The sequence below is a fragment of the Phascolarctos cinereus genome, unplaced genomic scaffold (assembly GCF_003287225.1).
Source record: "Phascolarctos cinereus isolate Bilbo 61053 unplaced genomic scaffold, phaCin_HiC Scaffold_5;HRSCAF=322, whole genome shotgun sequence".
Lineage (NCBI taxonomy): Eukaryota > Metazoa > Chordata > Mammalia > Diprotodontia > Phascolarctidae > Phascolarctos > Phascolarctos cinereus.
The window spans coordinates 135888075-135902706 of NW_027555958.1; the positions used below are offsets into that span (position 1 = coordinate 135888075).

Here is a 14632-nt window from a genome sequence, read left to right on the forward strand (position 1 = left end):
TGGAACTCAAAATCTTGTGGAAGTAAATATTGAAAACTGAAAATAAATAAATTTGTATTAAAAAAAGAAAAAAAGAAAAGCATAACAATAAACTTTTTGCAACTTGGCTTAAAAAATGTATTTTTTAACCTAGTTTAAACTGTTTTATAATTTTTGGGTTTTTTTTAACCTCAATTCATGTTCTAAGTTACGTCCCTCTAAAAGAAGTGAAGAAAACAAGGAGATAAATTGTCATCATCTACCTTTTTTTCCTACTTGTGTAGTTTTTTATCATGGTTTTATATTTTTGATTTTTCTTTCATTTTGATAAACACATTTAAAATGAGAAAAGATCTCTTTTTTAGGTGTTTATAACAGCAGGTCATAGCTTTTATTTTTATTTATTTATTTATTTTGGCTAGGCAATGGGGTTAAGTGACTTGCCCAGGGTCACACAGCTAGTAAGTGTTATGTGTCTGAGGTCGGATTTGAACTCAGGTCCTCCTGAATCCAAGGCCATTGCTTTATCCACTGTGCCACCTAGGTGCCCCCAGGTCATAGTTTTTAGCAATTGGTATTTCACCAGCAAGAATCATGCCACAATTCTGCGTGAAAAGAAAAAAGTTATTTCAGTAATCTTATAATTTGTTTTTTAAATATTCAGAAACTGATATAGCTTCCTTCCCCCCCCCAACTTCCTCTACAACCTAGAGGTGGTCTTCTCTCTATTCCTTAAAGTATGCCCTTCAGTGAAAAAGCTTTTCCTTCTGTAGATGGTCTATTTGTAACACTTTACTGTAAAATAATTTCTACTTCCCAAAAATTCTAATTTCACCAGAAATTCTGGCATTGGTTTATTCTCTAAAAGGTTATGACCTAATTTTTAAATTTCCGTACTTAGATTGAGACAGTGTTGCATAACTATTAATGAGCTGCAGAGTTATTAAGACCCGGATTCAAGTCCTGCCTTTGATATATATAGTACTGACTGGTTGAGTGACGCTGAGCGAGTCATGTAAGTTCTCAATCTTCTAAACCACTCTCCAAAATTATAAATTACAGAACAGTTGCTGATCTGCATTAGTACAGATAGTTCCCTCATCTATACCAGTGAAATCACAGGTCTGAACAAAAAAAAAATTACTTGGAAATAGGAGTTTCATCCTATTTGGAAATACAAGAAGAAAGGTTTGTCATCTGACAGTATGCAACAAGAATATAAAACTAATCATACTATTTAACCCTCAAATCCTATTACTGGGAATATATTCCTTCCCCAAATATTATCATTTAGAAATGAGAAGTTGGATTCAAAGTCAGAACAGTAGTATTATTTTCAATAACAAAAGACTGAAAATGTCCAACAGTTAGTTAATAAATTGTGATATATTTGAAATGCTACAATGCGATTTTAAAGGAAAAATATGAAGAACACAAACAAATACATTTGTTAAAACTTACACAGAGTAGGGACAGCTAGGTGGCTCAGCGGATGGAGCACCGGCCCTGAAGTCAGGAGGACCTGAGTTCAAATTCGACCTCAGACCAAACACTTGACGCTTACTAGCTGTGTGACCCTGGGCAAGTCACTTAATCCCGACTGCCTAAAAAAAAAAACCAAAACCTTATGTAAAGTAACATGAAGTGAAGAAAGCAAAGGCAAAGGTGAATAAACACTTTGATTACAGCTACATAAAAGGAAAACTGTATACATAAAAGATAGAATCCTATGGACTAAAGTTCTATAGGCAGCCTAGGAGAGAGTTAGCAATCGAGAATGAAATTCTTAACACACACACACACACATTATCTTAAGGAGGAAAAAGGGTTGTTGACCAAAGAGATATTATGGATGTACAGGGAACTCACCAAGCAACTTAGACTTTTAAAAGACATCCATAGAAGATGGTAGCAAAGGCAAGTGGCAGAAGATGAACACAAAAGTACATACCAAAAATAAATAAATAAATAAAGCTCAGAATAAGCTAACACTGAAAGGGAAAATTAAGTGCAATTTTTAAAAGAGCTTTTTAAAAGATCTGGGGAAGGCAGCTAGGTGGCACAGTGGATAGAGCACCGGCCCTGAAGTCAGGAGGACCTGAGTTCAAATCTAGCCTCAGAACAAACACTTGACACTAGCTGTGTGACCCTGGGCAAGTCACTTAACCCCAATTGCCTTAAAAGGAAAAAAAAAGATCTGGGGAGAAAGAGGAGGGTCAAAGAAGAGATAGAATCATAGCTCAATATGGATGGCGCTGTGATAACTGACATCAGAAAGAAAGCAGACCCACTCAGTTCAATTTTCCCTCTTTTTTTTTCTACTAAAAAGAGTAATCTTTAGATTGGAAAAAAATCTTAACTGACATAGCTTATATCCAAAATAAGTACAGAGATACTAAGAGATCACCTATGTGCCCTCAGTGACTTCAAGTCATCTCATGGTGGGGGGAAAATTAATTGGCTCTGGAACCAGAGGACCTGAGTTTGAATCCTGGATCAGTTACTGATTACCTACGTGATTTGAAAGAGTTTCTTAAGCTCTCTGGCCTCAGTTTCTTAATCTTCAAAATGAAGAGATGGGACTAGATGATCTTTCAGGTCTCTTGCAGCTCTAAATCTATGATCTTATAACTGCATTCTAGGATACTGAAAGAATTGGCAGCTGTCATTGCTAATTTCAGTGTTCTTTGAAAGACTAGAAAGTTATAGAGATATTGAAGGAGTAAAGAAAATGGAAGATTTCTACAATTTTCAAAAAAGAGGGGAAAAAAATGGAACTTGTTAGCTATAGGCAAGTGGACTTGACTTTGATTCCTAAAACAATTTCTAGAATATTTTATTAAAGGGACAGTTAGTGAACATCTAAAAAGGGTAGTGGTGATTACAAAGAATCACCATGGCTTCATCAATAATAGACCATACTCACTAGCTGTGTGACTCTGGGCAAGTCACTTAACACCAATTGCCTCAACAAAAAAAAAGAAAAAAAAAAAGAATAGACCATACTAAACTAGCCTCATTTCTGTTTTCAACAGGGTTTCCATACTGGTAGGTCAGAGAAATGGTGTAGATTTTAGCAGAACTTTTTAAAAAGCTTCTTATGATGTTTGGAAAAGTGAAGAAATATGGATTAAATAACAGTATAATTAGGTGAATTTTGGGCTAGTTATATGGCTGGACCCAAAGGATGGTCATAAATGGTTGAATGTTGGATTGAAAGGTGGTCTTCAGAGTTATATCCCTGGGGTCAGTGCTTAGCCTGCATTGGTTAACATTTCTGTCAATGGCTTGAATAAAGGCATAAATGGCTTGCTTCTCAAAATGTCATAATATGCAAGGCTTGGAAAGAAAGCTAATAAACTGGATGACAAGAGTTGGGATTTAAAAAGGTCAGGACAGACTAGAACATTAGGCCAGAGCTACAATAATTCAATTGAATAGGGAAAAATGTAAAGTCTAATGCTTAGAACAAAAAAAAAACAAAACAAAACATGATGTAGATGATTTGACTAGATAGTAATTTGATCAAAAATAATATAGGGATTTAATGGACTACATGCTCAATATGAATCAACGGTATGATATGGCAGGCAAGAAAGACAATATAACTAACAAAGGTAAGAAATACAGTGATCACCTAACTGTATTCTGCTCTGGTCAGACCAGTCTGTAGTAATGTGTTCAGTTATAGGTGCTTAATCAAGTTTTCTTGATTAAGTCAGGAAGTATCCAGAGTAGGGCAACTGAAATAGTGAAAAGCCTTTAGCACACACCACAAAAGGATTAATTTGAAACATTGAAAATGTTTAGTTCGGGGGAAAAAAGACTGAGGTGACTGGGAGGAGAGGAGTTAGGGGATATAATATTAGCTGTCTTCAAGTATTTTTGAAAGACTTAGGCGGGGTTAGAGTTGTTCTATTTGCTTCCAGAAAACAAGACCAGAATCAATAGATGGAAGACAAACTAAAGCAAATGTCACCTTGCCACAAGGAAAAACTTTCTAATAATTAGATATCTCCAAACACGGACTAGTTACTCCCTACATCATTGTATGGAACTCATAAAATGATGAGAATGCAAATTGATGTGAACAAATCCATTTGATCTGTGATTTGAGTATCTAAACATGGAATGGGCTTTCTGAAGAGGAAGGGACTCACTGTCATTAGAGGTCTTCAGGAAAAAGCTAAATGCAGACAGGAAGAATTTTTACTCAGTTATAGATTGGACAACACAGCCTCCAGTGGTCCTTCCATTGCTCAGATTCTATGTAAAACAAAAATAGATGACCAAAGAACAGAAGTATATTTAGAAGTAGCAATTTTAAAAGTTGTTACTTAGAAATTATATATAGACTGGTTGAATAAACTATACCATATGAATGTCATAAAATATTACCAAAGCACAGGAAGTAATTAATATCATGAATACAGAGAAGCATGTGAAGACTCATATGAACTGATTTAAACTTGAGGAAATAGAACCAGGAAAACAATAACCACAGAGATTCAATAATATAATAGAAAGAATAAGAACAACATAAGAAATCCCCAAACAGAACACTGTATAACTATAAATTATCAAACTTGGTTCTAGAGTAAAGAGAAAATGTACCTCTATTCCTTCTTTATAGAGATGGGGGCTATGGGTGTAAAACTTTACAGATACTGTTAGACTTGGTTGAAATGTTGGTTAGTTGGGCCTCACTGCTTTTGTTTCCTCCTCTCTGTTTTACTCTTTGTTACAGAGGTGGTTCTCTGGGGAGTTAAAGGAGGGACTTATTTGCAAATGAAGACAATGTAAAAAATAATTTTTAAAGAAATTACACATGGAAATTGATTTTGAATGAACAATATTTATATGACCAGTTTTGTTGCTTAGAATTAAGCACGTAATAAATTAGGCTTTTAATTTTAGAAAAAGTTTTGCAATATCAGTATAAAAATTTTTTCTAAGCATTACAATTAGAAAATGGGCTAGTCCACTAACAGTGAGGTTTATTGTCTAGAGAGCATCAGACCTGAAGTCAGGGTTCAAATCTTGCTTCAAATCCTTGCTAGCTGTGTGACTATGGACAAAAGGCATCAATTCATTCATCTGTAAAATGAGGGTATTTGTACTGCCTACCTCACTAGCTTATTATGAAGTTCAAAAGAAATAATCTACATAAAGTACTTTGCAAAATTTAAAGTGTCATCTACATGCCAATTACTAAGCTTGAAATGGTGTAAAGACATGCAAATGGATATATTCTGTAAAATCATAGAAAATACAGAATTGGACAGGTAGGGAAAGACCTGCAGGAAAGAAAAGGATACACTTGAACCACAGGCATCAATGACTATAGAACTCTGGATGTCAATGACATGTCAAAGAATTGAGGCCAAGAGAGAACAGAGAGATTGGGACAAATGTCTACATTCAATGGACAATGGAAGGAGAAAATGCTCACATTGAATTTCTTCTCTCCTTTCTCTGAATTTCTATTTTACTTAGAAATTGATATGATACCAATTTAATATTTAATCATTTTAAAGTTGTTCATATGTGTTAGCCCCTTCTAGCTCCCCACTACTCTTACCCAATAAATTGTCAGCTCTAGATCAAGCCTTTTACTTCTCTTATACCTCCTCAAAGCTTTCCACACAGTGCTGAGTGGCATCTAAGCGTCATTATGTATAGAACGCCAGATTAAACTTAAGGAAGACATTAGTTCAAATCTTGCTTCAGGCACTTTTTTCATTGGAAAAATCACTTAACCTCTCTCAGTCTATTTCTTTAGTTTTTAAATGGGAATAATAATAGCACTTAAAGATACTATGATTGATTCAAGAGATAGAACGCAACCAGGAGAGACCATCAGACTGTCTTGAGGAAGAAAGATTTGTTAGCATCATCATTACTAAAGGCAAAGAAAATTACAGTATCTGTCAGCAGGTCCAAGTTACTCCAGACTCTTGATAATATCTTCACTTTAGGAAGCACAGGCAACATATATATAAATAGGAAGGATTAAATGGAAGTCTTATTAAAGCCATAATTAGGAAAAGTAGCAACAGTGGTGGTACCATACAACTGAGGGGATGGGGTGGGGAGAAAGAGTATATACCCTGGCTGAAATCTGGCTATCAGCAAATGTATACCTACACACTCATAGACTTTGACTGTATTGAACTTCTATAGCCAGATGAATTATTGGTTTACTGAATAAAGGAATGATAAGTTATTTATCCTTAATAGGAGCTATTGTCAGATCAAAATAGTGATAAATTTAACCTACCTTATTGTTTGGTTAAACTATTTTTGGTTTTGTTTTTCTTTCTAAAAAAAAAACCACTGATTCTTACGTGTTAACATTTTCTAGTGAAATTTGTTAATCTTCATTTAATAAATAAACTATTAGATTGTGAGCAAAATTGTGCTCAGAGCTGGAATCAATGACACTTTCCTGTTGCTATATGGTCCCAACAAATACATTATTATTATTTGTACTCCATGTTCCTTCCATCATATCATAATTCCTTTATTGCCACCTTTAGCCATTGCTTTTTCCCCTCTGTTCTCTGTTCTTAAAAGATATAACAACAGAGATAACTCTTCAGTGACTTTCTGATCATTAATATCAAATGAGGCACAAAACAGAGAGATATATACTGGCCAAAAGAGTTTGTCATTATCATGGAATATGTCCAGAACAAAGTCTAACTCAAAGTGGGATAGCAAAGTTTTCTAGAGAGAGGCTTCTACTTATAGATGAAATTATGCTGGTTGAATCAAGCTTCAGAACATTGTGAAGTCTCCTGGATGAAATCTATATCACTCAAAGAGTTTGGCCCATAAACAAAGGAAAAAACAAATGGATCAAGGGACCTATTATTCCAAGACTAGGAAACACTTCTGAATGGATGACCCAATGAGCCAGTTATATCTTAGATCAATAGTTATCAAAGTATGGTCTGGTGACCTGGAGGTCCCAAAGACATTTGTAGGTCCATAAATCAAAATTACTTTCACAATTACATTAAGAAATTTTCATTTCTAATATGGCAAATGTAGTTACATATCACCCACATAAACAAAAGCTCTTTGGGGATCCTCAAGTGTGTAAAGGAGTCCTGAGACCAAAAAGTTTGGGGACCCTTGTCTTAAACAGACACTGTAGATGGACAATGAACTGCCTTGGAATTGAATAGGGTGAGAAAAAATGTCCTATGTTTCATTTGCAATGTTTTGAATGAAAACCAAGCTTCTCCCTAAAGAAAGAACCATCTTTTTAATGTCAGTCTTCTTCTGGTGATACTATATTCATGCCAGTAATGAAACACTACAGTCTCCAAATAATTAAAACAACCAGAGGGCAACTGAGAGGCTAATAATGGGTATGAGTAGGTTATAGCATTATATTAACTAAAAATTGTGTAAGAGAAGTGGTATAAAGGATTTTATCAGAGAGACAACCAAAAAAGGAGGTTGGCCCATCATATATGAATGAGTAGTAATAAATAATGGATAGCATACCAAGTGCTATGTTTTGACCTTATTTTAAAGTTTATTGTTTTTATACCACCTTCATTTCCACATATATCCTTCTCAGCATCCTACCCAGAGAGCCATCTCTTGTTACAAAGAATAAAAAATAAAGAGGAATTAAAGGCCATCTGACAAAATTAACCAATATGTCAACTGAGTCTGACAGCATATGCAATGTTCCACATCCATTGTCCCCAATCTCTGTGAAGTAACAGTGAGGTACACTTTCTAATTTCTTCAGGGTCAAATTTGACTATTATATAGCATTCTATTTTTTTCAGGATGTTATGTTGTAATTTCCATTTAAATTGCTGTAGTCATTGTCTATATTATTTTCCTGGTTCTGCTCATTTTGCTTTGTATCAGTTCATGTAAGTCATGCCATGAAGACTGAACCAGATGGCAGAGCAGGAGGAAGCATTATAGCCAACTCCCACCGCAATTACTCTAACAGTGATCCAAAATGAATACCCAAAAGCAAAGGAGAAACTAGGTCACCGTGGACTGGTTCATCTTTCCAGCTCAAGATCACAAATTTGACCTATAGGCAAGTGACTAGGGCAGGAACTGTGGAACTAAGGCAGGCCAGGAAAACAGACTCAGTGCCTAGAACTCTGTGCTAAGACAGCAGCACAGCAACATCCTGAGTTGATCACAGTGTCATTCCTAGACCAGGCCAGCAACTCAGGGGCTTCCAGAGGGCCTAAGTGCACAGACGGTGCCCACTGTCCCAAACTAGAATTGATTATCTAGAAAAGATTGTGGACTCAGTCTCCTACCCAGGATAGATAGCACACAAAGGAAGGTGATTGTCCCAGAAGGGCCAAAAATCACAGATTCAGTCCCCAGATCTTCCAGGTAGGCCAGCAAAGAGAGGTTGCCCAGAAGAGGTTACTGAAAGAATGAATTTTAAAAAAAAAAAGGTTAAAAGCCATTATGATGCCAGAGAAGCCCATGACTCAAAACCAGTAGAGAATAATTCCAAAACACCTACAAGTAGGCTTCAAAGAAAACTCAGCTTGCTACTAAGATCAACTAAAATTCCTAGAAGAAATAAAGCAAAAAAATTTTAAAGAGTTTAAAATAATATTATAAATGAAATAAGAGCAATAAAGGAAAAAAATTAGAAAACTAATAAAAAGCTATGGAGGAAGACTTAGAAACAGAATTAACAGCTCAATATAATAAGCATACAACTTCATTCAATAAACAGACTCTGAAAATTAGAATGGACCAAACAGAAGTTAACAACACTGTGAGATGACAAAAAAAAAATTAAAACAAAGTCAAAAAGCTGAAAATGTAGAAGAAAATGTAAGATATCTCATAGAAAAGACAACTGACATGCAAAATAGATCAAGGAGAGCTAATGTAAGAATCACTGGACATGACCAAAAAGTGACTGCATATCACATTTTAAGAAATCACAAAAGAAAACTGCTCAAGTTTCTTGGAACCAGAGAGCAAAATGAAAATAGAAAATAACCATTGGTAGCCTCCTGAAAGAAACCCCTAAATGAAAAATTCCAGGACCATCATAGAAAAAAAAATCAGAGAGAGCAGCTAGGTGATGCAATGGATAAAGCACCAGCCCTGGGGTCAAGAGGACCTGAGTTCAAATCCGGTCTCAGACCAGACACTTGACACTTACTAGCTGTGTGACCCTGGGCAAGTCACTTAACCCCCAATTGCCTCACAGAAAAAAAAAATCAGAGCTTTCATGTCAAATAAAAAGTACTATAAACATTCTAAAAGGAAGAGGACAAATACCAAGGAACCAAAGTCAGCATCACCAAGCTTTAGAAGCTATCACCATAAAGAAGCAGAAAACATGGAATATGGTATTATAAAAAGTGAAAAGCTATGGAAGCTGTCAACCAACAGAAGGAAAAGAAATTGACCTCTCATAAAATGAAGGATTTCCAAGAATTCTTAATGAAAGCACCAAAGATGAGTAGATACTTTGAAATGCAAACATGAGGATAAAGAGAAACATAGAAAGGTAATTACAAGGAGCCAAGAGGGAGAGGGAGAGTGACAGGGAAAGGCATTTACTATTTCTAGCACAACACGGTGATATCAAGTCTGATATGGAACAGGAAAGAACTTCATCCTATTCAATAGTGAATACACAACACAACAAAGTCCAGTGTATATCACAACCCATTAAGTAATATTGATTCTAATCTTCCTTTAGTACTGGGGGTTCTTAACCTTTCTTTGTTTCATAGACCCTTTTGGCAGTTCTTTGGATCTGTCCTCAGAATAGGGTTTATAACTGCACAAAGTAAAATACACAGGATTAAAAAGGAAATCAATTATATTGAAATACAGTAATCAAAATATTGAAAGAAAAAGTTCCTTGTTAGGAAAGAAGCACAAAAACACGTTATGCAAAGTTTGAAGAAGAAAATGAATACATATACATGACTTTGGAGAGAATTCCAAAACATGCTGGTGAAAAAGTACAATATTTATTATGTCCCCTGAATGCTACCAAGGCTTAGAAAGGCAAGTTGTTGAAATCCTTTACAGCTTTCCAACATATTAAAACCAGAAAAAGTGATATAAGAAACACCTCCTTCCAATTTAGAGCACTTAGACTATGTATCTTCATTGGAAATATCTGAGAGTGCCATATTTTTAACACAATTGAAAAAAAATTTTCATTTTAAAAAATAGTTGACTGTTTCATGTATATTTTCAGAAGAATGGTTCAAGTATTTCCAACTGAGAAAAGATTAGGAAGTCTCACTGTGGCTGTTGAAAAATCCAGAATAATGTTGCAGAAGAATTTTGTCACTTTTTTCAGAGAGCTAGTGTCTAGGAAAAGTCTATCACCTGAATGGTTTTATAATAGTGATGGAACTGTTTGGCATCTTCTGTACTAGCAAATACCGGTGAATGATCATTTCAGAACCATAGCCTGCTTAAAGATCTCAAAGTTAAACTACTACTAGACTGTCATAGAGTCCATATTCAGGAAGCAGGATGTGAATCTAGGACATTTTACATCTTTCTAGTCTGCATTTTGTTTCAGTGACTTAGTTGATTAACCAAAGAGCTACTTAAAATATAAAATTATATTACAGAAAAGAATTCGTAAAAAAGTTTATCCCATTCAAGACTAAATATTAAGAAGATCTTAGAGAAAACTATGAATGAGCTGAAAAGTGAGAGGGTCATTTCAGCAGAGTTTCAACTTCCACTTATGTGATTGCCTGTGTGATTGTCTTTGTGATTGCCACATGATGATGAGGTTAATGAGGTATATGTCAGCTTTAGGGTAAACCTTTACCCAAACCTATTTGCACAAATCTATAAAACAATAAGGGATTCTCCTCCTTCCTCTCCTCTCCATCCAGTCTAGTGAGTGCCTCACATGATCCACTATACCTAGGCCAGCTTCAGTCACTTTATTTTCTGGCCATCTTCTTGCCCACCACTACACTACTTGGAGCATGGTCTTTCTAATAACAGTGGTAATATTGATATAATTATGGTACAAGACCTGGAAGTGGAGGAGAGGAGAGGAGAAGCTAAGTCTTCCCTCTTTTGCCAATCATCTTGTAAAATGGGTCACTGACCATAACCTGGCAGATTCAGTTCCTACCTTCCCAGCATCTTTCCATTAGAAGATTCACGATTATATCAGTACTTATCATTGAATGGGCATTGCCTTAGACAAACTGTGCCCTAGGAAAGACCCTTAGCTGAAAAAGGCCATCTCCCACTGCATCAGGGGCCATCTCCAGTAATCCTGATCTATGTCTTGCCACTGGACCCAGATGGCTCCCAGGGGAAAATGAGGCTGGTGACTTTGCACAGCCCTCCCTGACTTAAAATCAATTCACTTGCAAGTCATGACATCACCTTCCTGATGTCACTGTCCTCTTCTAGAACTGTGGACAAACAACAACAACAACACCTCTCTGGCCACCACTCTCCAATATATATTGTCTCTCCCATTAAAATATCAACTCCTTAAGGGCAGAAACTGTCTTCACTTTTGTGTTTATTTCCCACCCACCCCCACTCCCACATTCAGCATAGTTCTTGGCACATAGTAAGTGCTTAATAAATGCTTTTTCATTCATTCTTTCATATTCAAAAAAATTAAAAGAGTGGATATGAACCATACTTGTGGTTTTGTGGCAACTAGGTAGCAAAGTGGACAGGGCGTTGGACCTTGAATCAGAAAGAACTGAGTTCAAATCTGACCTCAGACATTTACTAGCTGTGTGACCCTGAGCAAATCACTTATATTCTGTCTGCCCCAGTTTCCTCAACTGTAAAATGGGGATAATAATGTTACCTACTTCCCAGGGTGAGTTATGAGGACCAAATGAGAAACAAACAAACAAAAAAAAATCTGTAAAGTACTGCCTGGCATATAGTAAGCACTTAACAAATGCTTGTTTCCTTCCTTTCTGTGATCCACTGCATCAATGGTACAGGAATTAAACAAAATGTTTTAAATAGTTCTTCTAAGTCAAAAGACATTGAACTTAGAGCAATGGTAAAGAAAATGATTTTCGGTAGAATAAGAAAACCACCTGGGAGAAGGGTGTCATTTTAGTCTTTGGTTTGCTAATTAATTCTGAAGAGAGACAGCCATGTGACACTACTCAGAGATTATTCATCTGCATATGTTTCATTCCACCCCTATGGGAAAAAAAGGCAGATGGCCAAAAAGCAAGGTGACAGGAGGCACTTTTACAAAAAAGCAAATTCCAGGGCCACTGCTATGGTCAGGACTCATTCAGCCCTATGTATTACATCATCTAACTGCTGTATTTGTATCCACTGCCACATCTATAGCACAGTACAATAACTGAGTGATACATTTCACAACCATTTATTAAGAACTCGATAGGTACAAAGTGTTGGTGTTCAAAGTGATGAGCCTGAGTCATCACAACAAAGGTTAAATTATGTTCTGAATACTGAATTCTCTACTAAAGTCCTACTCTGGTGTATCATCATGGCATAGAGATGGCCCAGGGTTTTTGAAGGTTATGCCAACGGAGGATAGCTATAAATATTTATGAAAGACATGGGTCAAGACCACAGAGTAGCAATAGGCAGTGAACCAAGTTCCCCACCCCAAACTTCTCCAAATAGCTCTCTCTAGAAAATGCAACAGACCTAATCAAGATGAGGAAATTCAAGAAAAACTAAGCGTGAGCTATTTTTCCAGCCCACACTGGCATAGGGTGACAGAAAGAGAGGTATATAGACACTGAGGATGGTATCAGGCCAGGAGTAGCCATGAGTGAAGCACTCTAACACCCAGAGAGAGGGTGTGCACCCGCACTAGAGAAGGTCCCAGACCCATACCTATGCCCATCCTGTAGGGCATAGGAACAGTTGTCAACTGGTAGCCTTTTCACCCAATACCCTTGCCTAAGAGTGGCTTTCTCAGGCAGGGAGCAGCAGCAGAATCTGAATTCAGAGGAGCAAGTTCAGAAGCAAATAGCAGTGGTATGACTCTGATCCCTAGGAGCATAGCAGAGTCTCAGTTCCAACTTCTAGTCTAACCTGAAACTTACAAAGGAATAACGAGGGCAAGAATCCCAGACCAAAGAAACACTTGAAGTTCTATCACTCTGAACCAGCAGAGCTTCCCAAGTGGCTGACAGTGGTTGAGTCTGGCAACAATTCTACTGTTGCTCAGACCCAAACCCAGGTCAGGAACTTGCAGATCTCAGACTATGGGGTGGGGCGGGGTAGGGGTTTGGAGTTGGGTGTGGAGGTGGGTAACAATTAGACTTTGCCACTTTGGGATCACTACAAGCTTTCAGGTCCCCACCCTGGGTTGTTCTTGAGATCCTGCACAACACTCAATACCCCAAGAAAGCAATGACAAGGACCAGCCCAGATTTTCTCTACAGAAGTATGTGGAACCTGACCCTAATTTCAAATTCAAAGCCAGGAAGTAAGCTGGAAAAATGACTATAATGGTGATAGGGATGCTCAAGTCACAAACTTTGAAGAAAATAACTCCAAAACATTGACAAGGAAATTGTCAGAGAAAAACAAAGCTTGGATACAAATTAAACTAGAATTCCTGGAAGAGCTACAGCAAGAGTTGTTGGAGTTTCTTTTTTTTTTTAAGTTATGTATAAGTTTTTTTAAGTTAAAAATGTATTTATCAATGAAAAGAGAACTCTAGGGGGGGAAAATGGAGAAGAAATGAGGGCTATAGAAAAAAGAATTTGAAAGGGAAATAACAGCCTGGCACAAAAGATATAAATTAGAATGGACCGAATAGAAAAGAATGAATCTATGAGACAAGAAGAAACATTAAAACAAAGTCAAAAGACTGAAAAAACTAAAAGAAAATCTAAGAGTACTCATAGCAAAAACAACTAACCTGGAAAGTACATCAAGGAAAAAGAAATTAAAATAATTGGACTAATCTGAACACTAAGATCATAAAGAGAGCTTAAACATAATATTTCAAGAAATCTTAGAAGAAAACTGCCCAAATCTCTTAGAACCAAAAGGGAGATTTTTTTCTTTTGGCTTTTGCTTGTCCATACATATTTGTAACAGAGATTTTATTTTTTCCTTTCTTCTCAATGTAAAATGAGGGCAGGGGATAAAAGGCAGGGTTTTTTTTCCAGTTGAAAAAAATCAAGAAAATGAGAGGCTTATGGACCAAGTTTGGATCATGCTTCTGTCTATATCTTTCTATGTCTGTTATCTGAAAACCATCCTAACTAAAATTTCTGCAGAGACATCATCAGAAGTTTGGCCATAATGTGATTAATTACTTTGGCCACTGAACTTTATGAAACTATCTGCTAAGGCAGAGGTTATTAACCTAGAATTCAGTGATTTAAAAAAAAATATTCTGATAACTATATTTCAATATGATTGATTTCCTTTGTATAACTCTGTGTATTTTATTCTATGAATTTAAAAACAATATGCAGAGAAAGGATACAAAGACTTTACCAGACTGTAGGTGGGCCCATGACACACACACACACATACACACACACACACAAAATGGTTAGTTAAGAACTCCTGGACTAAGGGATGGAAAGCTTTTGATCTGCATCAGTGGAGAGAGGTGCCTATACTTACAAAATCACTAATTTTTAGAAACAATTGG

At 36.3% G+C, this 14632-nt stretch overlaps 1 protein-coding gene across 5 annotated transcripts in view; it reads right to left on the minus strand.

Moving 5' to 3' along the window:
- Nucleotides 1–14632, minus strand: part of PKIB (cAMP-dependent protein kinase inhibitor beta) — a 134071-nt gene that overhangs the window by 71050 nt on the left and 48389 nt on the right. For 2 of the 5 annotated variants that reach the window (XM_078155172.1, XM_078155171.1), the window contains exon 2: nt 1441–1583. The exons of the other annotated variants lie outside the window; for them this stretch is intronic. The gene's annotated coding sequence lies outside the window, so the exon portion shown is untranslated. The remainder of the gene's footprint in view (nt 1–1440; nt 1584–14632) is intronic. 5 annotated transcript variants of the gene reach the window in all.